Source organism: Myxocyprinus asiaticus, chromosome 47 (genome assembly GCF_019703515.2).
Source record: "Myxocyprinus asiaticus isolate MX2 ecotype Aquarium Trade chromosome 47, UBuf_Myxa_2, whole genome shotgun sequence".
NCBI lineage: Eukaryota > Metazoa > Chordata > Actinopteri > Cypriniformes > Catostomidae > Myxocyprinus > Myxocyprinus asiaticus.
In genome coordinates, this window is record NC_059390.1 from 26,190,495 (window position 1) to 26,218,002 (window position 27,508).

The window sequence follows — 27,508 nt, forward strand, 5'->3', positions numbered from 1 at the left end:
AATTCTACTGCACACATTTTGATGGTACATGATAAAAATGATTCCACATCATTTCTTGGTTCATTTGGGAACATTTTATTGATAAAACCTTTTTTTTTTTTTCGAGCAACAATGGTACAGAACCACAGAGAAAATTATTAATTCACATATCATAAGACAATGCTCAGAGAGCAATACAAAATCAAAAATCTTTTTCAATCATTAAGTACACTTGAAACACATTGATATATTGGATTTGATACAGGCATAGGTTTGTATCATGTAGTGTGTCGTGTCAAATCATGTACTTCATGTAATGAGATTTCACTCCGTGTGAAACTTCAAAAAAATAAAAAATGCGCCTTTATGCCTTCAAGTCCCTAATTGCACACAGTCTGTGCAAATCCAAAAAAGATGCCAGGAAGAGAGGGCGAATCAGTGGTGGGATTTCCGAACAGTATGAGGAGAAGAGGAGGAAGCAGGGGCCCACGGCTCCCATCCCTAACCAGGATGTCCGCTTGGACAATACCTCACACTGGCAAATAATGTGTGACTAGAAGGGAAGATGCAGGGTTCCTGGGTGCACAGGAACACCCAAAGTGAAAAAAAAAGAAAATGGGTATCAATAGCTTACTTTAAGAAACACTGGTGTATACACACAAGTGATTATGTGGTGAAGTAAATATAGCAGAAAGATTAAGTACTTTACACAAAGAATAATTTAGTTTAAGTGTGAACTTGAAAATATTATCAATTCAAACATGTGAAAAATTATGCTCTAGTAAATATTATTTATGACTGTTATCTTTACAATGTCTCATCAAGTATTAATCCTAAGTAGAAAACCTTGTCATATTTATTTGCTAGTTTAAGTAATTTTCACAGGTAAATAAAATAAGTATATTTTACTTAACTTTCCGAAGCTGGTGTTCCCAGCATGCACCTGGCTTGAATAATTAATGAGGTCCTCACAATGCAAAGGAATGGGAGCAAAAAGTTTTATGTTCCAAAATCCACATAAAGGGAGCATAAAAGTAATCCATATGACTCCAGTGGTTAAATCCATGTGTTCAGACATGATATGATAGGTGTGGGTGAGAAACAGTCCCTTTTCACACTCCGGGTTTGGAACGCCGAATAAACAATTGCAGGGTAAACTTTGACTGCAGTGAATGGGAGTGAATGGGAGATCACAGCACATATTATTTTCAATTACCCATTTGCTCCAAGAGCAAAAGAAACAATCCACTATTACATTTAAATGACTTTCCAGAAAAAAAAGAGAGAGAGAGAGAGAGAGAGAGAGAGAGAGAGTGGTGGACTAAGATAGTAAAATGGAAGAAGATGCCAGTCTTGCTGAGTCACTCTCTCAGCAGCTGTAATCAAAATCTTCTCGCAGCTGTGGTAATTCATTTTTTAAAACAAATTCCAAGGGTAATATAACAAAGCATAATATTACTCAATATTTTCAAAAATGATCTTATAAAAATGTTTTACGCTGCTAAATAAGGCGGAAACATGTCATCACAGTCTGCGAAAAGGTCTATCTTTAAGTCATTTTTTATCGAAAATTCTCATCCCTGCCCAGTAGGGGGCGATATGCATGAAAAATGTGAATCAACAAAAACACAAGAAGAAGAATGGTAAAGTGAAACTGAAGTGGAGATTGACTAAGCAGGGAGGAGAATTTATAGTAAAAGATATTTAAATATTAATTTGTTTCTCACCCACACCTATCATATTACTTCTGAAGAAAAAAAAAGATTTTGGAGCTTCACTTTGGCACCCATTCACTTACATTGCATGGACCTACAGAGCTTAGAAAATCATATACAACTTAGATGGCATGAGAAAATCATATACATCTTGGATGGCATGAGAGTGAGTAAATGATGAGAGAATTTTCATTTTTGGGTGAACTATCCCTTTAAAGCAAGGTGATGTTGTCTAATAGACTACATGTCTTGCATTAAACTTACTTGTGGAAGGCTTCCGTGTGTCATGTGGTTCATGACTAAGTACGATAAAAAAATCATTGAAATGCCAGTACACTTCTAAAAGCATTGCTTAATTCACTGCTACCTTGCTTGAGTAAAATGCACAAACAAAGAGTGAGTAAAATTTACTTAAAATTTACCGCAAACTAAACTTTACTTGAGAATTTCCAATTAAAGCCACAAAGAATTGTGTTTAGGTCTTCCTTTAAAAAAAAATAGTTATATTTACTAGCATTTTCGGTAACACTTTATTTTAATGTGTCCTTGTTACACATAGTACATGTATTTACTATAGTAATAACAGTCAGTTATGCGTAATTACAAGCAACTAACCCTAAACCAAACCCTTACCCTAAACCTAAACCTCTAGTAAGTACATGTTGTTAATTAGTAATAATCAGTAATTACTTTTGTAATTACACTGTAACAAGGACACATTAAAATAAAGTCTAACCGCAATTTCTGCATGGACATTTTTTTTTTAACACTGCTCCAGTAAATTTTTCAGTGTAAGGGAATAATATTTTTTTTAAGTTTAAATATTTATTACATTGCGCTCTGGAATACTTGATTCTGATTGGTCAATTGTGCCATCTTGTGGTCTGAAATTTCTGAGTAACAACCACACATCCACAGATTAGTGGTAACAGACCGTTTATCTGGCATTGCTAGTCATCTTTCCTACTTCTCATATAACTCTGCATTCTCTAATAATTAGAAGATAATGAAATAATTTCATCTCAAATCAATGTTTTATGTCCATTTATTTATTTGGCAAACAGTCTTGTAATAAGGGGTATAAAAAGCAGTCAGACTGCTTTTTTTTTTTTCTAAAATAAACTAACAGAATTTTGATGCAAACTAGAGTTTGAATTCAGCCGTTTATAGTCTCTAGAGATTTATTTCTTCTCACATAATTATTTAATTTCAACACAATTCAATATTTCATGTCCATTTATTTACAGTATTTAATTGGTAGGTAGCCATGTAATAAGCGTGATAATGTACAGTCACACAGTCATTATCAAAAAATAAACCCCTTCAGAGTGATACAAGATATTGTTTGCATCATGGTTTTGATCACCCCGTCTGGGTTTATTTTACGATGATGATTGGTTAACTGTACATTATCCATTCCTTCTCCTATCCCTACTCCCAAACTATAATTAAGGCATTTGTAGGTTGATTTTACCTAAAAGTGTAATACTCTGGTGCATTCAAAATGTGACCAATGGGCAGTGTTTGGGAAAATTGTTTGGAAACAATCATTAGTTTTGCCATTCTGTTTGGTGCATCTAGTGGCGCACAAACACCTTTCCCTTTAACTGTTCCTTTTAAGATAAAACAGGAAAGGTTACATTCTGACTCTGGTGACATTTTTACCAAACGATATTACAGGGTTCCTTAAACCAGTCGTGCCAATTCCGAAGTGAAATGTCCACCGTGTGGTACTTAAAGAGAGTTTATCGCAAACAGATGAGGTTTTAAGGTTTATGCACTATTACATTTTTAAATCAACAAAACCAACCTACCTACCCTAACCTTAGACCTAAACCTAACTGATAGTGTCATAAGTGCAAGCATGAGATGAAAAACTCAATTGCTGAAGCAATCACGTCTTTTGTGGTGCTTCTGACACTTTTGGCTCATGTGTTGACTTTGGCTCATTGCATGCTCTTTAGGACTCGTACCTCGGTTCTTTGTATCATCAGTGCAAATCTCTACAAGTTCAACTACTGCACAATTTGAGCTTGAAATGTAGTTGGTTATGCAATGAAAATGCTTACATTTATCACCTTGCAACTCATGCACTATAGTAAAAGTATTTAGATGTCATAGGATAACATTGTGTGAGGAAAAGGGTGAAAAGTAAGTGAACTGATAATCTGCCTTTTTTATGATTTGTGTGAAAGGAAATACAAGTTCATGTTTTTTAGCAGCTCTAGTGTTGATTTCACCAGAAAACTGCCGCGATGCGTACAACAAGACTCTTAAAAATAATTTTGCAGAAATGGAGGTATAGTAACAGGTTGAAGGATTAAAGCCATGAATATATGCTAAAGATTGTTTCTCACTTCTTATTTTGAACACTACAAACTCTGGATCATTGAACATTACTAGAGCGTAAACCAAGACATTTTGAGCCTGTTTTGGCTCCTATGGCCCTTCTGATTTCTCATGGCCTTCTGTTCCAGTCAATGATTTGTTGCTTGACCTCCTTTCCATGAAGGGTTCAGTCTTCCTATTAATCTGCCATAACTGTTCCCTGAATTCCCTGAATGAGCAACAGAGGGTGATAGCTGCTCTTTAGCCTTCCATGCTGGTTGTCTCTGTTGTCTTTTCTCTAGGACTGGAGTAAGTTTGGATCCATCAGGGTTGCACATTTCTGGGGCTTGAAGCTCAATCTCATTAAGCTTGCTGATTGTTTGCTGCAATTCGTTGACCTCCTCTTTACTAAACTGCTTTCTCAGGTGCAAAATGACAGCAATGGCAAAGAAGTATGAACAGCCGCTCAAACATGTGATGAGGCCCAGAAATATGACTCTGAAAACAGAACATCAAATGAGATCCAGGTATAGTAAGAACAAATATAATCACAATCACACATACACACCTGTACATATCTGAGTCATACATACGACAGGCCCCTCGGCCTCCACACCACTTCATTCCCAATTTCAAACAGGCTGAGTCAATAAAAGCTCCAAAATACATTGGAGCAGGAATACCACCTTCAGAAAAATAATTCCAGTTAAAAAAAAAAAAAAACTTTCCAAGTATCATTCTCAGGAAACTGTGCCATTTATGTCCTGGGTCATTCTACAGAAACGTCCACATTTCTGTCCACAGAATTTGCAGAAGGCACACACTTTAAATACAATGCTTAGGCAGAAATAATTTGCATACTTCAGTATTATAAGATGTTCTCTGAACAATAATACCTGCTTGAGTAAGGAATTGGGCAACATTTAAAAACATTTTTTTTATCAATTATCAACAATTCCAAGTACCATACCATTTTTCTAAATGTCAGTGATAATCTGTGTCTATGACCACACTGTCAGAGAAACATTCTTTTTGAAACATATTAACAAATATGAAACATTTTATTATTTATTCCATAAACTGACTAATACAGAGAAACTAAGATATGTACTTGGAGAAGGTGACAACACATCCACACTAGCAGCTAAATATGTGTCTGCCATTCACAATATAAGAAATGTGTCTTTTGTGTGCTCCTTTGTTTAATGTAATATTTATTAGTATTTAAATGATTCACTTTACTATTAATTCTCCTCCCTGCCCAGTAGGTGGCGGTATTCAGGAAGAAGCCGAATTGCCAAAAACAAATGAAGAAGAATGTAAAAGTGGAGATTTATATTAAAAATGGACTTAAATATTGATCTGTTTTTCACCTACACATTATATCACTTCTGAAGATATTGATTTAACCACTGGAGTCATGTGGATTACTTTCATGCTGCCTTTATGTGCTTTTGGAGCTTCTAAATTTGGGTACTCATTCACTTGCATTGTGACGACCAACAGAGCTGAGATATTCTTCTAAAAATCTCCGTTTGTGTTCAGCAAAAGAAAGAAAGTCATACACATCTGGGATGCCATGAGGGTGAATAAATGAAGAGATAATTTTCATTTTTGTGTGAATTATCCTTTTGAATATTGCTTTTGTGGAAATGAAAATATCATGTTTTTGCAGTCTATGTAGTTTCTCCTCCTAAAATGCTATGCACATTTGCATAGAATTTTAACATTTTGTTCAACCCTTTTATACTGGGATTTTTCTGTTTACAATTGTAAAAAAAAATTCTGATTAATCAGAAAGTGTATCATATTTTAGGATAATTACCTCTCATTGTCTTTATCAGTATTCATTGTATTCATATTTACATTTGTCTCGTCAAGCTCAATAGTTCAACTCTGTTATGGGTAAAAAAAAATAAAAATAAAATAAAATTGTGATTAATGTTTTTACAGAAAAACCTTAATAAGTATAATATAATGCCCAGTAATTATGTCTGGAAATAATGAGGTTTGATGCAATGTTATAAGATATTTTTGCACTGATTTGTAGTACTGTAACATTTTAAATGTAACAGTATTGGCACAAAAAATGTTGTTGTTGTTGTTGTTGTTGTTAATATTTTTATCAATATGGACTTTTTTCTGAGAATGACCCCCAAACATATAACATATGCACACAAAATATTGTCCAACCTGCGATTTATTTTATTTTTTTCCTGCCTTGGTTAGATAAATTGTGATCTAAATCTATGTATCTAGCGTTCGCATCATGAGTGTTTGAATGCCCAAGGCCAGTGACTTCAGCTCGGGTGTAATGCATCTGAAAATATATAAAATATGCATACACAATATTCATTTTTTCATGCATAATAAACCCAACACATCTTTACAAAAAACAAAACAAAACAACAACAATAACATGCATTTGAAAGCAGCTGCCTTTTTTTTTTTTTTTTTTTTTTTTTAACTAAAGTAAAATTAAGTTAATTAACTAATTTAATTAAAAATTTACAAAATGGTGGTAACTGACTGTATAATGACAATGTATCCAGGGGTTGTGCCTAGAGAGTTAATGAAGGAGCTGAGGACAGACACTGCCATGTAGAAGGTGAAATTTCGGGTGCATTCCGGCCCTCTGGGACACTTGCCCCGAAAAACAGACTTGCTGCTCTCTACTGGTGAGGGTGTCAAGACACAGCTGTAGTTGTGGAAAACCTGTGATTATCAAATGCAAATATGTGGATAAAATGTTTTTTATTTTTTTTTAGGATGAAGGTTAACCACTAATAAAGGACTACCATCACTGTCTCTAACTTATGTTAAAGTCTACATTTGCACTATATCGGATATCTATGTGTTTCTTACAATACTTCCATGTCTTATCTTCATAAATGTTGTGATTTAAATTAGGTTTAATCCCAGTTTCATATGTTTATGGATGCATTGCATATGTGTAAAAGTGTCCTTACAAAAATGTAGTCACTACAGTAAAATCAAAATAAGTTAATATCTACTGCACAGAATGTTACTGTCATTTTGATTTATTTTCTTTGCTTTCTCTCTCTCTCTCTCTCTCTCTCTCTCTCTCTCTCTCTCTCTCTTATACTGTATATATAATATATATATATATATATATATATATATATATACACACACACACCAATCAGTCACAACATTAAAACCACCTCCCTAATATTGTGTAGGTCCCCCTCGTGCTGCCAAAACAGCACCAATAACATTCTGAGATGCTATTCTTCTCACCACAATTGTACAGAGCGGATATCTGAATTACCATAGACTTTGTCAGTTCGAACCAGTCTGGCCATTCTCTGTTGACCTCTCTCATCAACAAGGCATTTCTTTCCACAGAACTGCCGCTCACTGGATGTTTTTGGTTTTTGGCACCATTCAGAGTAAATTCTAGAGACTATTGTGCGTGAAAATCCCAGGAGATCAGCAGTTACAGAAGTACTCAAAACCAGCCCATCCGACACCAACAATCATGCCACGGTCAAAATCAATGAGATTATATTTTTTCCCCATTCTCATGGTTGATGTGAACATTAACTGAAGCTCCTGACCCGTATCTGCATGATTTTATGCACTGCACTGCTGCCACACGATTGGCTGATTCAGTAGCTCATATGTTAATGTAATCTTGTGTTGAAGCAGTAAACATATTTGGCTTGCTGTCCGTATACTGGAGGGCTCAGAGCTTGAGACTCGACTCGAGTCCCGATTACCCCCCCAGACTTTACTTATTTAGATAATGAATCTAGAGAAGAGGTGGAGATGGGGTGGAGGTGGGATGTCAGGAGAGTTGTCACAGGAAGCAGGTAAGCAGCGGCTTATATACTCCTGCTCGTGGGCTGTGATTTGTCAGATTAAAATTAACATGCTCCTCCCGAACCTCTGTTAATTAACTCCATTTAGATAATCGCATGGATGATTGGTGGTGCCAGACGGGCTGGTTTAAGTATTTCTGTAACTGCTGATCTCCTGGGATTTTCACACACAACAGTCTTTAGAATTTATTCAGAATGGTGCCAAAAACAAAAAATATCAAGTGAGCGGCAGTTCTGCGGACAGAAATGCCTTGTTGATGTATATAACAGTGATGACTGTTACCAAGGTAGCATAATTTTATTGTTGTAACAGTAATTTTAATTCATTTTTAAGTTCAGTTGTGAAACTCTACATGACGCAAGCTGATAAATCCTTGACGTGTAATCTGTTGGCCAAAAAACTTGCATACTCCATCTACCTCTCACATTTAAATTGTCTTGTCTTGTCTTGTTTGTCTTGCCTATCATTTACAGATAAACCGGTCTCACTGCAGTGCACTACAAGAGTTTTCCCACTAAAACCCTCTTCTTTCCCAGCACCATTTGTCTAGATCTCAGGGGGACTTTATGTATGTCTATTTGTGCAGCCACACCAGCATGACTGTGTACTGTATGATTTTAGTAGTAGCAGCCTATCCCGCCAACACAGTAACTTGTCAAAACCATTATAATACTTTAAAATGTATTCTACCATGGTATATTTTTTAAGGCTTCCTTTACTTTAATAAAAGACCTGACAGTTTTGACTTTACATGGTGCCTTTTGTATTGAGATGTTGTTCTACATTGCAATTGATATCCAGCTACACTGGAATTACCATATTTTTGCCATGCCCAGTGGAGCCCGTGCATCCTGCCAAACATGGTGACACATTACATCATGATGGCGCCACGGATGGCCGCCTCGGTGTGGAGCGCTTCTATTGTTTTGTTATTTTTGTTTGTTTGTCCTGTGTTTAGTAATCTTTTTTCAGTCAGTTTTACCAGAGACGAACTGCTGAACATTCGACAGCATACACCAGTCAATATTTTCCCGGATTTTGAATATTCGGACGTTTTGTTTGACATTCTAGTCGGAGGCGCGGCTGTGTTGTTTAAACGCACTATGAGACGCAGGCGAGGGAGACGAGCAGGCACGCTGGTCAGGCTCCGTTGGCGTGGCTTTCGAACAGTGCTGACGAGCATTCATCTAGCAAATCTCTGCTCTCTCCCTAACAAAACGGACAAACTACATCTCCTCACCCACACAAACAAGGACTTTTCAAACTCTGCTGCCTTGTGCTTCACAGAAACCTGGCTGAGTGAAGCCATTACGGACAGCGCGTTACATCTGCCGGGCTTTCAGCTGTTCAGAGCAGATCGCATCTTGGAGTTAACGGGGAAAACGAGAGGCGGTGGAACATGCTTTTACATCAATGAAAGTTGGTGTACAGATGTAACAACATTAAAGAGGATGTGCTGTCCTAATTTGGAAGCGCTCTTTATTAACTGTAAGCCTTTCTACTCGCCACAGGAGTTTTCCTTGTTTATTCTAGTGAGTGTGTATTTTGCGCCAAACGCGTGTTTGAACACAGCGCTGCAACAGCTGGCTGTTCAAATCACAGACACAGAACAACAATACCCAGACTCAGTTATTATTATTCTTGGGGATTTTAACAAAGCAAACCTCACACATGAACTGCCCAAATACAAACAGCACATTACATGCCCCACCAGAGACAGAAATATACTGGATCATTGCTACACAACAATAAAGGATGCATATCACTCTGTCCCTAGAGCAGCTTTGGGACTATCTGATCACTGTCTGGTTCATCTTCTCCCAACCTACAGACAGAAATTAAAATCTGCTAAGCCTGTATTAAGGAATGTAAAGAGATGGACCAACAAAGCAGAGCTGGAACTACAAGCCTGCTTTGACTGCACTGATTGGAGTGTTTTTGAGGCTGCAGACACCAATCTGGACGAGCTCACAGATTCTGTTACATCATATATCAGTTTTTGTGAGGATATGTGCATTCCTACTAGGACTTAATTAACATTTAACAACGACAAACCATGGTTTACAGCGGAACTCAAGCAGCTTCGTCAGGCCAAAGAGAATGCTTACAGAGCTGGGGATAAAGTCTTGTACAATCAGGCCAGGAACACACTGAATAAGGGAATCAGAGTGGCTAAAAGAAGATACTCCGAGAAGCTGAAAAAACAGTTTTCGGCTAACGACCCTGCATCAGTGTGGAGTGGCATTAAACAACTTGCCCAGAGTCCTGCCCAGAGCCCTGTGGTGGACCAACAACTGGCTGATGACCTGAATGTGTTCTATGGTAGATTTTAAAGGCCCAATCTCACACCCCACACCCACTCTGACCTTCACTTCACACAAACACCAACACCTCCTGCAACCCCCCTCCTCCCCCCTCCTGCTACTCAACCTGCACTTAAGATCTGTGAAGATGATGTGAGCCGCGTCTTTCGACAAAAAAGGATAAGAAAAGCACAGGGCCCAGATGGCGTTTCACCTGCATGTCTTAGATCCTGTGCTAACCAGCTGGCCCCCAACTTCACACAGATCTTCAATAGATCACTGGAGCAGTGTGAAGTCCAATGCTGCTTCAAACATTCCACTATCATCCCCATCCCAAAGAAACCAAAAATCACAGGACTTAATGACTACAGACCTGTTGCCCTGACGTCTGTGGTCATGAAATCATTTGAGAGACTGGTGTTGGCCCACCCAAAGAACATCACTGGACCCTTTCTAGATCCCATTCAGTTTGCTTATCGAGCAAACAGGTCTGTGGATGATGCAGTCAACATGGGATTGCATCATATCCTGCAACATCTGGACAGATCAGGGACATATGCAAGGATCCTTTTTGTAGACTTCAGTTCGGCTTTCAACACCATCATCCCAGCTATACTCCAGAATAAATTACACCAACTCTCTGTTCCCTTGTCTATCTGTCAGTGGATTACCAGCTTTCTGACGGACAGGCAGCAGCTTGTGAGACAGGGGAAACTCACTTCCAGCACCTGTACAATCAGCACTGGTGCCCCCCAGGGATGTGTGCTCTCCCCACTACTCTTCTCCCTCTACACCAATGACTGCATTGCCAAGGATCCCTCTGTCAAGCTCCTGAAGTTTGCGGATGACACCACTGTCATCGGCCTCATCCAAGATGAGGATGAGTCTGCATACAGAAGGGAGGTTAAACAGCTGGCTGTCTGGTGCAGTCAAAACAACCTTGAAATGAACACGCTCAAAACGGTGGAGATGATTGTGGACTTTAGGAGGAACACCCCAACACTGACCCCCCTCACCATTCTAAACAGCACTGTGGCAGCAGTGGAGTCATTCAGGTTCCTGGGCACTACCATCTCACAGGACCTGAAGTGGGAGACCCACATTGACTCCACTGTGAAAAAGGCCCAGCAGAGGTTGAACTTCCTTCGCCAGCTGAGGAAATTCAACCTGCCACAGGCGCTGCTGATACAGTTCTACTCAGCAGTCACTGAGTCTGTCCTCTGCACTTCAGTAACTGTCTGGTTTGGTTCAGCAACAAAATCAGACATCAGAAGACTACAGAGGACAGTTCGGACTGGTTGCCCCCCACCCTTCAAGAACTATACACTTCCAGAGTGAGGAAAAAGGCTGAAAAAATCACTCTGAACCCCACTCACCCTGCCCACTACATTTCTGAACTGTTGCCTTCTGGCCGACGCTTCAGAGCTCTGAGTACCAGAACCGTCAGTCACAGGAACAGTTTTTTCCCTCAGGCTATCCATCTCATGAACAGTTAAATTGCCCCATTGAGCAATAACTATGTGCAGCATACAGTTTAGTCTTTCTTATATTTATCCAACACATCTAACCTCTTCTGCCATATCATTCCTGATTTGTATTTACACTGTACATAACAGATTGTATTAGATTTGCACTACCCATGTGTATGTGTGTATGTACGTATGTGTGTGTCTGTACGTATGCGTATAATTATTTTTTATTATTATCTATGACTTGCTGCTGTTTTTGTATTGTTTTTGTATGGTTGTACACAGGAAGCTCCTGTCACCAAGACAAATTCCTTGTATGTGTAAGCATACTTGGCAATAAAGCTCATTCTGATTCTGATTCTGATATGTAATGCCACTGACAGAACACACTGGATCCCATTCAGATGTAGAGTAGGAACAGTTTTGGTTACACTGAGAGATGAGTGAATGCTCATCAATCAATATCTCAGCAGTCCTGAGGAGGAATTCTGAGATTGGTGATTGTTGCTAGTGAAAAATGCACTTGTCCTTTAGGACATTCTACAAAAAAATCCTAGCAAGTCTGCAAACACCACACCTACAAAGTAACTAGAGTGCTTAGCAATGAAATTACTTTGCCCCTGATTTGGCAATTTTGGTCATTTTCTCCCTTTTTCAAAACTGTTAGACCTTTTAAAGACCCCCCACAATTTGATGAAAACAAAATGTATATGGAAATATTAGCAACTACTCTGTATTATTTTCTCTATATAAGCCTGCATTTTTTTATATATATTATTAAAAAGACTTGAAGTTGTGTCCACACATTATATGTCATCCCTTTTATTATCATATACATATATATTCACCATATTAAAGTAATGAACTGTTTTAAATCAAAAAGTCTGTCATAATGACATCATCATCCTTTCAAGAATTGAACTCTATTGATGACAAGTACATTTCTCATGTTTATCACTTTATCTTATGTTTAGTGGTGTTTGTCATTGGGAGACAGTATTAAAATGTCCAAGCCATTGCCCTGATTTTGTTTAGTAAACAATTTATAATTGTAAAGTGGATTACTGTGGCAATATCAACATAAATAAATATTTTTTTAATAAGCACCTTTACCTCCTAAACTGTCTGCCCTGTTTCCTTTTTTAAGACATACTGTACATATAGCCACAAGCAGCAATTATCAGGGTAAGAGATGACCAAAATAGCCAAATTTGACAGAACAGATCCTTTGGATGGAGGGGACCTAGAATGTTTTGCACTCAAATTTGAAATGCTTTGATCACAGTTGATTAGTTATAGCACCCCCTACCACTGGAAATTGATTAAATATTGCATGTGACCTCAGAATGTTTTCCATGTGTATTATGTTTTTAGTTTGAATATTGCACTCACCAAGATACAGGCCAATTAGTCATTATGGGCCACACCCAAAAGTATATCAGCTTATATCTTCTGATAGATTCTATTCAATTTTGGGTCTGCAGATGATGTATACCAAATTTCATGCAAATCTGACAATTATATCATTTATGTACAGAGATATTTAAATGTATTGTTTTACAGTAGCTTAAAGGTGAAGTATGTATTTTATTTCAAAATATGTTCTCCTATCCCAGTTTATTGCTCATTGACAACTGTAAGTAAGCAATTCATGTGTTTACCTCCCACAAAAGTGTAAACACTGAGCCTCCCAGGCACTATCAAAACATTGATGTTTATATTTTGAGCGGCTCCATTTTCAGCTCACCCATCCCTTTCTAGCTCAACCTATAGCATGAGTTAGCTCATTATTTTTGAGCTCCAGATAAATTCGTAAGATACTCAGAATATGTATCTTTACTCTACCTAGTTAGTTACTTACTTACACTTACTAGTTACCAGAAGAACCATCCTACTTCATGTGCTGGATCCCTCGCACACCCAGCTGCCATTCAATCCGGCGATGTCATCGGACAACCCAATTCCTCTACAACGCTTTCCAACTGGTGTATGTATGTTATAGTGGTCTTGTTCGTTACGACGTTAAACATTTATCACCTTTTATTTAGTATGGCCTAATTATTCATAGGGAATCAGAGAGTTCAAAAGGGTGTTTTGAGTCTAATGGGTGTTGGCAAACGTTGTTTGAAAACATACTTTATTTTTTTATTCTGTTTGGTGCCACTAGTAGTGCAGAAAATACATACTTCACCTTTAAGATGGCACAATGCAATTTTACACTTGTCAGTATTCACTTATACAAACATATACAAACACTTTACCCACTGTAGGACAGAGTGAGGTCGGCCACACGCATATTGTCACACTTTGTGCCGAACTGGAGGAGGAGGAGAAGGAAGGCCATGAAGGAGGTGATGAAGGAGAGTTGGGCCCCCGCCACCACACTCAACTTGTACCTCTTCATCAACAAACCGCCCAAGAATATTCCCACGGCAACCACAGACAGGTTCATAACACCTGCAGGGCATGACATGTATTTAGTTTCAATTAGTGTCAAATCTAACATGCTTCTTTGGCTATGTTGGGAATGGAGTACTTACTAGCATTCTACATATTAAATACTGAGCAGTATGTAATTTGTACTGCCTACTATTCTTAAAAATAGCATTTGAAACAGTATGCATTATGCAATGATTTAGTAGCCGACACAATGTGCTCTACAGAATACTGCATATTTTACCAAATGTAGTGGGACTCAGTGTTAATCCTGTCAAAGTAATTAATGACGAAAAAGTTTGTTGACGAAAGTTTAAAAATTATTTTTTTATAATACTGCAATAATATTGCAAGATATTAACATTGCACAAACATTGTTTTTAAAGGAAGAAAAGTCTAAAAATTAATTGATTCAAATAATTCTGTCATAGTATGTTGGGATTTCACTTGTCAGAAACAGCTGAACACTGGCAAAATGAACTGCTTTATAAAAGCATTAATTACCTTACTCAAACACATCCAATAAATGAGATTAATCAGCTATATACACAACAGACATGCAATATTACAACTTACTCCTGCACAAACAATGAAGCAAATGAACATATTACTTGTTCTATGTTACGTGCAATTTAGAATGCATAACTTGCATTGTGAATACGCTGTTTTCGTAAACACCTGCTACCTGTAATGCAATATCCTAAACTTTCTAAAACATGAAACAAGAAAAAGTCTCTAAAGCATGAAAAAAAAAAAAAAAAAAATACAGTAACTAAAAAAGTATCGACTGCACCAGGCCCCATGCCCTGTTCACACATGCAGTGACTTTTAGCGACAAAGTGCCATGATCTCATTCATTTTCAGTGAGACCTTGCGATTTCTGGTGACATGAGTGACAGCGACCTCTGATGATTAGATGTATGTGTGTCCAGCAACTTTGGAAAGTTGAGAACATTTATGCAAATGAGAAGCAACTTTCCACAGTGACAACCAATAGGAGCGAAGATGGCGTCAGTGGAGCTCATGTCATCCGTCTCCTGTGAGGCAATGGCATCGAGTGCAGAGGCAAGATGTTTGTGAGCGATTTTACTGTTTTACATTATTTTTCTGTGACTACATACATGGATATAATAAAAAATATTGCATGGGAAATACATTTTAGGGAATCTGAGTAAGTTGTACATTGATAGATTGTTCTTCTTGTTTATGATATGATGCAATGAGTACTGTTGCAGTACATACACTAGTGGCCAAAAGTTTGGAATAATGTACAGATTTTGCTGTTTCGGAAGGAAATTGGTACTTTAATTCACCAAAGTGGCATTCAACTGATCACAAAATGTAGTCAGGACATTACTGATGTAAAAAAAACAGCATCATCACTATTGTCATTTTGAAAAAAAGTCATTTTTGATCAAATCTAGACAGACCCCATTTCCAGCAGCCATCACTCCAACACCTTATCCTTGAGTAATCATTTTAAATTGCTAATTTGGTATTAGAAAATCACTTGCCATTTTATCAAACACAGCTGAAAGCTATTTGGTTTGTTAAATGAAGCTTAACATTGTCTTTGTGTTTGTTTTTGAGTTGCTACAGTATGCACAAGTCTGGCATGTCTTAAGGTCAATATTAGGTCAAAAATGGCAAAAACAGCTTTCTCTAGAAACTCATCAGTCAATCATTGTTTTGAGGAATGAAGGCTATACAATGCTTGCAATTGCCAAAAAAACTGAAGATTTTATACAAAGGTGTACACTACAGTCTTCAAAGACAAAGGACAACTGGCTCTGACAAAGACAGAAAGAGATGTGGAAGGCCCAGATGTACAACTAAACAAGAGGATAAGTACATCAGAGTCTCTAGTTTGAGAAACAGACGCCTCACATGTCCTCAGCTGACAGCTTCATTGAATTCTACCCGCTCAACACCAGTTTCATGTACAACAGTAAAGAGAAGACTCAGGGGTGCAGGCCTTATGGGAAGAACTGCAAAGAAAAAGCCACTTTTGAAACAGAAAAACAAAAAGAAAAGGTTAGAGTGGACAAAGAAACACAGACATTGGACAACAGATAATTAGAAAAGAGTGTTATGGATCTTAATCCCATTGAGCTTTTGTGGGATCAGCTAGACTGTAAAGTGCGTGAGAAGTGCCTGACAAGACAGTCACATCTATGGCAAGTGCTACAGGAAGCGTGGGGTGAAATGTTACTTCAGTATTTGGACAAACTGACAGCTAGAATGCCAAGGATCTGCAAAGCTGTCATTGCTGCATGTGGAGGATTTTTTGATGAGAACTCTTTGAAGTAGTTTAAGAACTTCTGATTTTTTTTTTTTCAAATTGTAATAGTAATTTTTCACATTATTAATGTCCTTACTATACATTGTGATCAGCTGAATGCCATTTTGGTGAATAAAAGTATCAATTTCTTTCCATAAGAGCAAAATCTGTACATTATTCCAAACTTTTGGCTGCCAGTGTACATATTTATGTATTGGGTATAAATATTTATAAATATTTGTTTTTAAATATTAAGAGAACATGCAAATGTTTGACACCCCTGGGCGGTCTTAAATCAATATTTTAAAACTTTCTAACACAATTATACTGGTACATTTTGCTAGGTATGCCTACTGTCCTGTTTTAGCTGGCACATCCAGTTTTTTTGCTTAAATGAAGACTTACTGTATTTAAACGGCAAGATTTGCTGGGCCTTTTTCACAATGGAGTCAATGTGGTCTCCCACTTCAGGTCCTGTGAGATGGTAGTGCCCAGGAACCTGAATGACTCCACTGCTGCCACAGTGCTGTTTAGAATGGTGAGGGGGTTCAGTGTTGGGGTGTTCCTCCTAAAGTCCACAATCATCTCCACCGTTTTGAGCGTGTTCAGTTCAAGGTTGTTTTGACTGCACCAGACAGCCAGCTGTTTAACCTCCCTTCTGTATGCAGACTCATCGTCATCTCGGATGAGGCTGATGACAGTGGTGTCATCTGCAAACTTCAGGAGCTTGACAGAGGGGTCCTTGGCGATGCAGTCATTGGTGTAGAGGGAGAAGAGTAGTGGGGAGAGCACACATCCCTGGGGGGCACCAGTGCTGATTGTACAGGTGCTGGACGTGAGTTTCCCCTGTCTCACAAGCTGCTGCCTGTCCGTCAGAAAGCTGGTAATCCACTGACAGATAAACATGGGAACAGAGAGTTGGTGTAATTTATTCTGGAGTATAGCTGGGATGTTGGTGTTGAAAGCCGAACTGAAGTCCACAAAAAGGATTCTTGCATATGTCCCTGGTCTGTCCAGATGTTGCAGGATATAATGCAATCCATGTTGACTGCATCATCTACAGACCTGTTTGCTCGATAAGAACATTTAAGGGGATCTAGAAAGGGTCCAGTGATGTTCTTCGGGTGGGCCAACACCAGTCTCTCAAATGATTTCATGACCACAGACTTCAGGGCGACAGGTCTGTAGTCATTAATTCCTGTGATTTTTGGTTTCTTTGGGATGGAGATGATAGTGGAACGTTTGAAGTAGCATGGGACTTCACACTGCTCCAGTGATCTATTGAAGATCTGTGTAAAGATGGGGGCCAGCTGGTTAGCACAGGATCTAAGACATGCAGGTGAAACGCCATCTAGGCCCTGTGCTTTCCTTATCCTTTGTAGTCGAAATTCGGTGCGGGATTGTGAGATTTGTGTGCAATTATAATAATTCCCGCACGTTCCACGTTCAACAGGGAATTCTCACACACTTTTATTCACTAAAACATTAGCTGAGAATCGGTAAACCAATCCAAACAGATGAACAATAATATTGTCATTGTGTCAAACTGTAATTCCAGAATCTGCGAGAATACATCAGCTCTTCCAGGTCCATCTCTAGTGCAGCAACTCATAAACTCTCAATACCTTAAACTCTTACTAACATAAACTCTTACCAACGTAAACTGTTAATAAATTCTCAGTGAACACGCCAACACCACACTCTTGTGTCGCTCTCCCCCTTCTCTGGCATGTTTGGCTTCTTTTTAAGGTCTCCCTCTGGTCTTTGATAAAGGACCAATTAAAATGGATTCCCTCCATCAGGGAATGGAGGTTACACAAGTAACCATGATATTCCCTATCTGTCACTCACTCGACGTTGTGTCGATGTAGTGACACTAGGGGTCCCTATACTTGTTGAGACTCAAGATGGCGCCGAGTATGGCTGCTGCGTTGCGAGCTCCAACACAACATAGCAATGTTTTGTTTGTTTTGTTCACAATTCTTATGTTTTTTGTCTTGGATGTTGTCTGCCTTATTGTCTATGACAGACAAACACTTTTGGACATTGGTTCAGCGATCTCACACCGAAAACTGGACTTCACATTCCTCAATGCCGACCCTCTGTTTACAAACACGCAAGCAGAGCCCTTTGTCTGGGCAGCACGGCCGCGGAAACGCAGGAGGAAAAGGGGAAACAGAGCCGGCGTTCTCATCAGAGTAAGACGCCGCGCAAATCAACCCCCGCTACCCACTATTCTACTGGCAAATGTTCAGTCTCTGGATAACAAGCTCTGCGAGCTGAAAGCGCGAATCTCTTTCCAACGATAGACGAGGGACTGCTGCATTATCTGCCTAACAGAAACTTGGATGTCTGCGGAGATTCCAGACTCAGCCATTGAACCCACGGGGTTCTCCGTGCACCGAGCGGACAGAGCGAAAGACCTCTCAGGTAAAACTAGAGGAGGTGGTGTATGTTTTATGATCAACAAATCCTGTGATCAGAGGAACGTACATTCCATCAAGTCTTTCTGTTCTCCTGATCTGGAATTTCTTATGCTTCTGTGTCGACCATTCTGGCTACCGAGGGAATTCACAGCGGTCATTATCACAGCTGTGTACATTCCCCCACAAGCCGACACAGACCGGGCACTCAAGGAACTGTATGGGATTATAAGTGAGCAGTAAACCGCGCACCCTGAGGCCGCGTTCATTGTGACCGGGGACTTTAATAAAGCCAGTTTAAAATCAGTCGCACCAAAATATCACCAGCACATTAGTTTCAACACACGAGGGGACCGGGTTTTGGACCATTGCTACTCTCCGTTCCGGGATGGCTACAAATCCCTCCCCCGCCCACCATTTGGCAAATCGGACCACTCTTCCATTCTGCTTCTGCCCGCTTACAGGCAGAAATTGAAACAGGAAGCACCCACCCTCAGAACGATCCAGTGCTGGTCGGACCAATCAGACTCTATGCTACAGGACTGTTTTGATCACATGGACTGGGAGATGTTCCGGTCCGCCTCTGATGACGACATCGAGCTTTACGCTGATAGCGTAATGTGTTTCATCAGAACGTGCGTAGAGGAAGTGATTCCAACCAGAACTGTACGAATCTATCCGAATCAGAAGCCATGGGTCAATAGCGATGTTCGCGCGGCACTTAATGTGCGGACCTCCGCTTTTAATTCCGGGAACACGGAGGAGCATAAACAAGCCAGTTATGCCCTCCGAAACAGCAAAACGCCAGTACAGGAGCAAGATTGAAGGACAGTTTAACACCACCAACTCTAGAAGCATGTGGCAGGGAATTAACATCATCATGGACTTTAAAGGGAATAAAAACTCCACCATGAACACCGCTGCATCTCTACCGGATGAGCTAAATACTTTTTATGCTCGTTTCGAGGGAAATAACACCGCCCTCGCGGAGAGAGCTCTCACGGCTGAAGCTACAGAGGTTAGTTCACTCTCCGTCTCTGTAGCGGATGTAACCCGATCCTTCCAACGGGTGAATATCCGCAAAGCCGTGGGCCCAGACGGCATTCCGGGCCGCGTCATCAGAGCGTGCGTGAACCAGCTGGCTGGTGTTTTTACGGACATTTTCAACCTTTCCCTCTCTTTGTCTGTAGTCCCCACATGCTTTAAAACATCCACCATTGTGCCTGTACCAAAACAATCAAAAATAACTTGTTTAAATGACTGGTGTCCTGTTGCTCTGACCCCCATCATCAGCAAATGTTTTGAGAGACTAATCAGAGATTACATCTGCTCTGTATTGCCACTCAATCTTGACCCGCTGCAGTTTGCTTACCGCAACAACCGCTCCACTGATGATGCCATTGCATCTACAATACACACTGCTCTCTCCTACCTGGAAAAAAAGAACACTTATGTGAGAATGCTGTTTGTAGACTACAGCTCAGCATTCAACACCATAGTGCCCTCCAAGCTAGAAGAGAAACTCCGGGCTCTGGGCTTAAACAGCTCGCTGTGCAGCTGGATCCTGGACTTCCTGTCAAGCAGACGCCAGGTGGTTGGAATAGGCAGCAACATCTCCTCATCACTAACCCTCAACACTGGAGCCCCGCAGGGCTGAGTTCTCAGCCCACTACTGTATTCCTTGTACACACATGACTGTGTGGCAACACATAGCTCCAATGCCATCATTAAGTTTGCTGATGACACGACGGTGGTAGGTCTGATCACTGACAATGATGAAACAGCCTACAGAGAGGAGGTGCACACTCTGACACACTGGTATCAGGAGCACAACCTCTCCCTCAACGTCAGTAAGACAAAGGAGCTTGTGGTGGACTTCAGAAGAAAAGACAGAGAACACAGTCCCATCACCATCAATGGAGCACCAGTGGAGAGAGTCAGCAGCTTCAAGTTCCTGGGTGTCCACATCACTGAGGAACTCACATGGTCCGTCCACACTGAAGTCATTGTGAAGAAGGCTCATCAGCGCCTCTTCTTCCTGAGATGGCTGAGGAAGTTTGGAATGAACCGCCACATCCTCACACGGTTCTACACCTGCACTGTGGAGAGCATCCTGACTGGCTGCATCTCCGCCTGGTACGGCAATAGCACCGCCCACAACCGCAAAGCACTGCAAAGGGTGGTGCGAACTGCCAGACACATCATCGGAGGTGAGCTTCCCTCCCTCCAGGAAATATATACAAGGCGGTGTGTGAAAAAAGCTCGGAGGATCATCAGAGACTCCAGCCACCCGAGCCATGGGCTGTTCTCACTGCTACCATCAGGTAGGCGGTATCGCAGCATCAGGACCCGCACCAGCCGACTCCATGATAGCTTCTTTCCCCAAGCAATCAGACTTTTGAACTCTTGATCTCCCACCATCAAAATACATCAGCACTGCACTTTATTACCTTTACTCTTATATCTCACACCGGACTGTCATAAATTATATTATTATTATTATATTATGTTCTCTCTTAACAACTGACTATCAACCGACAGCCTGAATGTCAATACAGTACAATACTGTACATTATATATATACTTTTTTTTTTATATATTTTTATTTTTAATTTTTATTGAATAATGTGTATCTATATAGTAAAAAAAAAAAAAAAAAAAAAACAGCGTATTGTATACTGTACAGTGTATGTTATTATTTGTATATTGTTGAGTGTAATTATGTGTATAACAGATGTTTAAACTGTGTTGTGTTAATTTGATGTTTATTGTAAATTGGTATATGTCTCATCACTGTCACAACTGCTATGTTGATCGGAACTGCACCCAAGAATTTCACACACCATTGCACTTATGTATATGGCTGTGTGACAATAAAGTGATTTGATTTGATTTATACAAAACGCCGCAACTGGCTGAACTGTGTTCCGTGAACTGGCGGTGTGTGATGGGCAGACCACTGTGTGCCTCGTAGCCAGCACACCAGGCCAACACGTAACCTCCCCCAACATAGTTATGAGTGTTGAACGGCCCTTTGGGGACAAGTCGACTACCCAAAAGATCGAGACAGGCTAGCCCAGTCCTGGCCTCTTTTCCCCTTCTTTTTTTCCACTCCCTAAAAAAAAGGGGGAATATCTGACTGGGCCGACCAGGTCTAGTCGGGGGGGTGTCCCTCCCAAGGGGAGGACACCACGGAGACCACATCTCGCCCAGAGAGAGGGGGGGATATTTAAGTGGAAAATACATCACATGGTCTTGCCGAACTATGTCGGAAGTATGTCATGTGGAGAAGTCTCATGGTAGGTCCTACCCAATGGGGGAGGAGTTACTACAAACATAGAGACTGTGGCAGAGGGGCCTCTGCCCAAGGAAGACGCAGTTTGCCAACAGGGAAACGAATTAGAGGAAGATATACATCGCATGGGGTTGCCTACAGGGAACCACCACATGCGGAGCACCTACCCCAGAACAGGGCTTTTAGTTAGCACGTGTACTGGGCCGGCAGCAAGTCTCTCAGAAAACTCGACTACCACAGGGCTCGGAGGAAGTCAACCAGGGAACATAGTTTGTGAACACTACTGGGAGTTAATGGCGCACATCTCCAGCTCAGAGAAGGTGAAAGGCACTATGTGCAAGTGATACACCCGGCCGGCTATCCCGGGCTTATCCGCTTGTATTGCATGCCACTACCCGGGATGAAACCGGGGGGGGGGGGGCTGTCCGAGAACCACGTTTGGGTGGGCCAGTAGGGTGCTACCAGAATGACCTGCTCCTCATCCTCCCTGACCTTGCACAGGGTCTGTGCAAGTAGGCTCACTGGGGGAAACGCATATTTGCGCAGGCCAGGGGGCCAGCTGTGTGCCAGCGCGTCTAGACCGAGAGGTGCCTCGGTCAGGGCGTACCAGAGTGGGCAGTGGGAGGATTCTTGGGAGGCGAATAGGTCTACCTTTGCCTGTCCAAAACGACTCCAGATCAGCTGGACCACCTGAGGGTGGAGTCTCCACTCTCCCCTGAGGGTAACCTGCCGTGACAGCGCGTCTGCTGCAGTGTTGAGGTCGCCCGGGATGTGAGTGGCTCGCAGTGACTTGAGGTGCTGCTGACTCCAGAGGAGGAGACGGCGGGCGAGTTGTGACATACAACGAGAGCGCAGACCACCTTGGCGGTTGACATATGCTACCATTGCCGTGTTGTCTGTCCGAACTAACACGTGCTTGCCCTGGATCAACGGCCGGAACCTCCGCAGGGCAAGCAGAATTGCCAGCAACTGCAGTTGATGTGCCAACGCAGCCGCGGGCCCGTCCATAAGCCGGCGGCTGCGCACCTGGAGACCTGCTCTAGGGGAATGCCTGCCCGTAGAAACGTGAGGTCGGTACAAGGGCTGAAGAGGCAGTGACAGACCGGCGTGATGATTACGCGATGTGTCCCACGGTGCCATGCCCATCTCGGGACTCGAGTCTGAAGCCAGTGCTGAAGCGGTCTCATATGCATCAACCCGAGTGGGCTGGCCATCGCTGAGGATGCCATATGCCCCAGGAGCCTCTGAAAGAGTTTCAGTGGAACCGCTGTTTTCTGTTTGAACGCCTTCAAACAGGCCAGCACCGACTGTGTGCGCTCGTTCATGAGGCGCGCTGTCAATGAGACTGAGTCCAACTCCAAACCGAGAAAAGAGATGCTCTGGACCGGGAGGAGCTTGCTCTTTTCCCAGTTGACCCGAAGCCCTAATCGGCTGAGGTGCGAGAGCACCAAGTCCCTGTGTGCACACAACATGTCCTGAGAGTGAGCTAGGATTAGCCAATCATCGAGATAGTTGAGAATGCAAATGCCCACCTCCCATAATGGGGCAAGAGCTGCCTCTGCGACCTTCGAGAAGACGTGAGGGGACAAGGACAGACCGAAAGGGAGGACCTTGTACTGATACGCCCGACCCTCTAATGCAAACCGCAGGAAAGGTCTGTGTCGAGGTAGAATCGAGACGTGAAAGTACGCGTCCTTCAGGTCTACCGCCGCGAACCAATCTTGATGCCGGACGCTCGCCAGAATGCGTTTTGCGTCAGCATCTTGAACGAGAGTCTGTGTAAAGCCCGGTTCAGTACTCGCAGGTCCAAGGTTGGTCGCAACCCACTACCTTTTTTCGGTACGATGAAGTAGGGGCTGTAAAACCCCTTCTTCATCTCGGCCGGAGGTACCGGTTCTATTGCACCCTTCCGTAGGAGGGTGGCGATCTCCTCGCGCAAGGTAGCAGCGTTTTCGTCCTTCACCAAGGTGAAGTGGATACCGCTGAACCTGGGCGGACACCTGGCGAACTGAATCGCGTAGCCGAGTCGGACGGTCTGGAGCAGCCATCGCGATGGATTGGAAAGCACAAGCCACGCATCCAAACTCCGTGCGAGGGGAGTTTTAATGTGTTTTCATTATTACAAAAAGGAAATTTACTCTGCAAACACCTTCAGACAAGGAACAAATCGAACTTCAACAAATCGAAAACAATGCATTTAAAAGACTAATGAGATGTCACATAAATAGTACAGGAGAAGCCACATTAACTGCACCAGATGCTTACCAATACTGACAAATCCAATATCCACATACAGTTTGGCACACAAGGACCCCAGCGAGAATCCAAACATGGGACCCAGTAATGTAATTTTCTGAAGGCAAGCTGAACATCAAGAGAGAGTTTAATGTAATATTATACTGCAGGTCCTCATTCGACATTAGAAATAATGTTTAAAACATCTAACCAGTTTGGATACCTTATTTACTTACCAATGTAAAAAGCTGAGTTTTCTGATTTGCAAAGTCATCAATGGAAGAGATGCCGAGCGGTGTCATTGGTGTTTCTCCTATTCCTCTCAATGCATTGCCCAAGAACACATAGATCCACATACTAGATCCAGAGTCCTTGACACATTCTTGGGTTGGAATAGCAAACATGTTAAAGTTTGAATAGCACATTATAGGAATTTTACGATTAAAGTATGAGTTAAGCTGACACCATTTGTTATGCTGTTGATGACCTCACATAATTATTTTGATGCCTTAGTTTGTAAAAACAAGCAAAATTGCATTCACAGTAATGAACTTGGAAGTCTACTAGGTCCAATAATTGCACTAGCATAAATATTAAAATACATATTGTGTCAAAATTATAGCCATAAAACATGTAAGCATCATATTATTATTATATGAGTTAACATTAGACTAGTGTGAATTTTTCCCACAATATGCTTGAATATAAAATTCTAATATGAATATAGAAAAAGTCATTTTCTCATTCAAAAAAGTGTGCAGTTCTCCTGATAGTTTTTCTAAAAATCTATCAGGCTCTGTATCAAGAAACAAATTAAGTAAACTAATAAATGTACCTATTCCAATGGTATTAGAAGGCTTGATGTGCACATTTGAGTAATCACTTGGAACCGTGGGATATTGACAAGGAGCTATAATGACAGTTTCATTTACTGAGCCTTGTGTTACTGTGTCATATTTGTACCTGTAGGAATGAAACCAATAAAGAAAGAAACTTGTAACAAATGATAACCACTGACAATACATGATGAAAGCATGTATGTATATGAATGTACCGCCCCATGAAGAAGTGTGGTAGTCCAGTGAGAGCTGAGCCAATGGCCATGAGGAAGCAGCCCATCACTATGAGCCGTGGTCTGTGCAGTCTTACACCATAATGACTGACCAGTGCCAAAAATGAGCAAGTTACCTGTTAAAGAATATTCAAAGAACCAGTTAATAATTTCCACCTTTGAAAACAAAGCTGAAATGAGAATACACAAAATATGCAGTCTGGTCAGTGAATTCAGAAAAAAAGGTAGAAAGTTTTGCTCCTGAAATCAGTCTGTGTTTAACGAAATTCAAACCACTGCCCCAAGTGGGTAAAGCAGTGTGACCATTGTTGTGACCAAGTGTTGTTGACCATTTTCTGGGTGAAATGTTTACAAGGTGACACCAAAAACAAGTTGTATCTTTAGTTGAAGTTAAATGGTGTAATACAGTCAAAAAGAATGCATATTTTATCAACTCTACCCCCTAACCCTAAATCTAACTATCAGTGGAGTAAAAATGCAAACCTCTAAAAAGAGCTCACCATTGTTTACGTGAGTGTGATTACATTCTGGTTTCCATGGAACCAGAACCCACATCTTGAAAAGAACGCAATTACTTCTTACTTTTCATGAGAACAGAACCTATGTCTTGAAGTGAACATGATTACTTCTTGGTTTCCATGGTACCAAAACCCAAATCTCAGAATGAACACAATTGTTTCCTGGATTCCATAACCAGAACCCGCACCAAAAATAAATACAACTACTTCTTGGGTCCCAAGGGGCCAGAACCCACACTCTGGAGTGAACACAATTACTTCCTGCTTTCCATGGGACCAGAACCTATGTCTCAGAGTGAACATGATTTGCTCTTGGAGTTAACACAAATATGTCTTGGTTTCCATGGGAACAGAATCTGCATCTTTGACTGAATGTGACTACTTCCTGGTTTCCATGGGACAAGATCCTACATCTCAAAATGAAAGCAATTACTTCCTGGTTTTGATGAGAACTGAACCCACATCTCAGACTGAACGCGATTACATACTTCTTGGAGTGAGCACAAATACTTCTTGGTTTCCATGGAACCAAAACCCTCGTCTCAGAGTGAACACAATTACTTTCTGGTTTCCATGGGAACTGAACCCACATCTCAGTGTGAATAAAATTCAAACTGCTGCCCCAAGTTCAGTAGTTCATATGTTAATGTAATCTTGTGTTGAAGCAGTAAACATATTTGGCTTGCTGTCCGTATACTGTAGGGCTCGGAGTACGAGACTCGACTCGAGTCCTGATTAAGATGAAAGATCGGTACCATGGCTATGGCAGGAAGTATTTAGGACAGCAAGCCAGCAACAATTCTATTTGGTAAATTGGCTTGGCGGATGCTTCTGAATTGTTTTCCCCCCCAAAATCTGTATAGACGGAGCGCTTTACATGTTTGTTTGAAGGTGTGTTCTTTTTTTTTCTTTTTTGGGGGAAGGGGATTTTCCCCCTTTTTCACCCAATTTGGAATGCCCAATTCCCAATGTGCTTTTAAGTCCTTGTGGTCGTGTAGTGATTCGCCTCAATCCGGGTGGTGGAGGACGAATCCCAGCTGCCTCCGCATCTGAGACCGTCAACCCGCGCATCTTATCACGTGGCTTTTTGAGTGTGTTGCCACGGAGATATAGCACGTGTGGAGGCTTCACGCCATCCACCATGGCATCCATGCTCAACTCACCACACGCCAAACTGAGAACAAACCACATTATAGCGACCACAAGGAGGTTACCCCATGTGACTCTACCCTCCCTAGCAACCGGGCCAATTTGGTTGCTTAGGAGACCTGGCTGGAGTCACTCAGCACGCCCTGGGATTCGAACTAGCGAACTCCAGGCGTGGTAGCCAGCGTCTTTTACCACTAAGCTACCCAGGCCCCCCTTGAAGGTGTGTTCCTGTACGATGGCTGGTCGAGAGGGCTAAGCTGCGAATTGAACGAGAGACCACCACTCATCATAGAAGTGGATGGGCTCATGGCATGCGAACAGGGAAGGTGAAAATGAGAGTTGGCTCATGCTGCGTTCGAATGGGAGGGCTCACACTGCGATTCAAACGGGAGATTGTTCTAAAGGAAGGGAGGTTTAGCTCGCGGCATTTGAACGGGTAAGCCCAGCATGCATTCGAAT

At 41.3% G+C, this 27,508-nt stretch overlaps 1 pseudogene; it reads right to left on the reverse strand.

Annotated features, from left to right (window-relative positions):
• Window positions 1-4,171: 4,171 nt before the first annotated feature.
• LOC127436624 (solute carrier organic anion transporter family member 1C1-like) lies at window positions 4,172-27,109 on the reverse strand (annotated as a pseudogene).
• Window positions 27,110-27,508: the final 399 nt, after the last annotated feature.